The 3,117-nt window shown below is 41.8% G+C and overlaps 1 pseudogene; it reads left to right on the top strand.

Annotated features, from left to right (window-relative positions):
• The first annotated feature begins 108 nt into the window (after positions 1 to 108).
• LOC132008594 (elongation factor 1-alpha 1-like) lies at positions 109 to 1,568 on the top strand (annotated as a pseudogene).
• Positions 1,569 to 3,117: the final 1,549 nt, after the last annotated feature.

Raw genomic sequence — 3,117 nt, 5'->3', positions numbered from 1 at the left:
CTTAACGACTGAGCCACCAATGCGCCCTCATATTTACCATTCTTATGAACATAAGTAACTTCTAATTAGAAAAAAAAAACAAGCTTTTTCGCAACAGGTCTGCCACCAGAACACAGGTGTCGTGAAAACCACCGCTCAACCTAAACCAGAATGGGGAAGGAAAAGACTCATATCAACATTGTTGTCATTGGACACGTAGATTCGGGCAAGTCTACCACTACTGGTCATCTGATCTACAAATGTGGTGGGATCGACAAAAGAACTATCGAAAAATTCGAGAAGGAGGCTGCTGAGATGGGAAAAGGCTCCTTCAAGTACGCCTGGGTCTTGGATAAACTGAAAGCTGAACGTGAACATGGTATCACCATTGATATCTCCCTGTGGAAATTCAAGACCAGCAAGTATTATGTGACCATCATTGATGCTCCAGGACACAGAGACTTTATCAAAAACATGATTACAGGCACATCCCAGGCTGACTGTAATGTCCTGATTGTTGCTGCTGGTGTTGATGAATTTGAAGCAGGTATCTCCAAGAACAGGCAGACCCGTGAGCATGCCCTTCAGGCTTACACAGTGGGTGTAAAACAACTAATTGTTGGTGTTAACAAAATGGATTCCACTGAGGCACCCTACAGCCAGAAGAGATACGAGGAAATCGTTAAGGAAGTCAGCACCTACATTAAGAAAATTGGCTACAACCCCGACACAGTAGCATTTGTGCCAATTTCTGGTTGGAATAGTGACAACATGCTGGAGCAAAGTGCTAATATGCGTTGGTTCAAGGGATGGAAAGTCACCCGTAAAGATGGGAATGCCAGTGGAACCACACTGCTTGAAGCTCTGGATTGCATTCTGCCACCAACTCGTCCAACTGACAAGCCCTTGCATCTGCCTCTCCAGGACATCTACAAAATTGGTGGTATTGGTACTGTCCCTGTGGGCCGAGTGGAGACTGGTGTTCTTAAGCCTGGCATGGTGGTCACTTTTGCTCCAGTCAATGTTACAACTGAAGTCAAGTCTGTTGAAATGCACCATGAAGCTTTGAGTGAGGCTCTTCCTGGGGACAATGTGGGCTTCAATGTCAAGAACGTATCTGTCAAAGATGTTCGTCATGGCAATGTGGCTGGTGACAGCAAAAATGACCCACCAATGGAAGCAGCTGGCTTCACAGCTCAGGTGATTATCCTGAACCATCCAGGCCAAATTAGTGCTGGATATGCACCTGTGCTGGATTGTCACACAGCTCACATTGCTTGCAAGTTTGCTGAGCTGAAGGAGAAGATAGATCGTCGTTCTGGAAAAAAAGCTGGAAGATGGTCCCAAGTTCTTGAAATCTGGTGACGCTACCATTGTTGATATGGTTCCTGGCAAGCCTATGTGTGTTGAGAGCTTCTCTGACGATCCTCCTCTGGGCCGTTTTGCTGTTCGTGACATGAGACAGATGGTTGCTGTGGGTGTCATCAAAGCAGTGGACAAGAAGGCAGCTGGAGCTGGCAAGGTCACCAAGTCTGCCCAGAAAGCTCAGAAGGCTAAATGAATATTATCCCCAATACCTGCCACCCCAGTCTTAATCAGTGGTGGAAGAACGGTCTCAGAACTGTTTGTGTCAATTGGCCATTTAAGTTTAATAGTAAAAGACTGGTTAATGATAACAATGCATCATAAAACCTTCAGAAGGAAAGGAGAATGTTTTGTGGACCATTTGTTTTTTTTTGTGTGTGTGGCAGTTTTAAGTTATTAGTTTTTAAAATCAGTACTTTTTAATAGAAACAACTTGACCAAAAATCTGTCACAGAATTTTGAGACCCATTAAAACAAAAGTTTAATGAGAAACAAAACAAAACAAAAAAACAGAAAATTCAAAGTATGCACCATCCTCCCTTACAAAATATTATTTTTCCTGGATTCTTTTCTATTGACCAGGATTATCATCATTAATTAACAGTGCCCTGTCAGAAGAAGCAGAATCAATCTCTTGTCATTTTCCCCCAAGCTTCCTGAATGAAATCATATAAAAGAAGGTCACCATACAAATGGCAAGGTGGATTACAAATTTGTAATTGCAGCCAGTATAAAAACCAAGAACTGAGAATAATAGACCCTAGTAAGGGATGCCTGGGTGGCTCAGTTGGTTAAGCAGCTGCCTTCGGCTCGGGTCATAATCCCAGAGTCCTGGGATCAAGTCCCATGTCCGGCTCCTTCTCAGCAGGAAGCCTGCTTCTCCCTCTGCCTCTGCCTGCCATTCTGTCTGCCTGTGCTTGCTCTCGCTCCCTCTCTCTCTCTCTGACAAATAAATAAAATCTTTAAAAAAAAAAAAAAAAAAGACCCTAGTAAAAATCATAGCTAATCTTCAGATTCAGCTATATTCAGGAGAAAGCAGTGCTGCTGGGCGACAAAAGAAAGAATAGGTGGGGTGCCTGGGTGGCTCAGTGGGTTAAGCCTCTGCCCTCGGCTCAGGTCATGATTCCAGGGTCTTGGGATCAAGCCCCGCATCGGACTCTCTGCTTGGCAGGGAGCCTGCTTCCTCCTCTCTCTCTGCCTGCCTCTCTGCCTACTTGTGATTTCTCTCTGTCAAATAAATAAATAAAATCTTTAAAAAAAAAAAAAAAAGAAAGAAAGAATAGGTAAACTGGATTTCATAAAAATTTTAAAAATTTTATACATCAAAGGACAGTACTGCAAATAAAAAGGCAACCCAAAGAATGGGAGAAAATATTTGCAAATTATGTATCTGATAAGAGATTAATATCCAGGATATATGAAGAACTCCTATGACTCAACAATAAGAAGCAAACAATTGAATTACAAAATGTACAATGGTCCTAAATAGAAAATTCTACAAATGGCCATTAAGAACATGAAAAGATGCTCGACATCATTAGTGATCAGGGAAATACAACTAAAAACTGCAATAAGATACCATTTCACAGCTATAAAAATAGTTATTATAAAAAACAAACGACAAAAACAGAAAATAACCAGTGTTGGCCAGGATGTGGAGAAACTAGAACTCTTGAGTATTGCTGGTGGGAAAGAAAAAGGATAACGCAACTGTGGAAAACAGTCTGGCAGTTCTTTAAAGAGTTAAAACAGAGTTACCAAAAGATATAAAAA

This window comes from Mustela nigripes, unplaced genomic scaffold (genome assembly GCF_022355385.1).
Source record: "Mustela nigripes isolate SB6536 unplaced genomic scaffold, MUSNIG.SB6536 HiC_scaffold_442, whole genome shotgun sequence".
NCBI lineage: Eukaryota > Metazoa > Chordata > Mammalia > Carnivora > Mustelidae > Mustela > Mustela nigripes.
The sequence above is the reverse complement of the archived record's forward strand: the minus strand, read 5'-3'. Positions and strand labels throughout refer to the sequence as shown.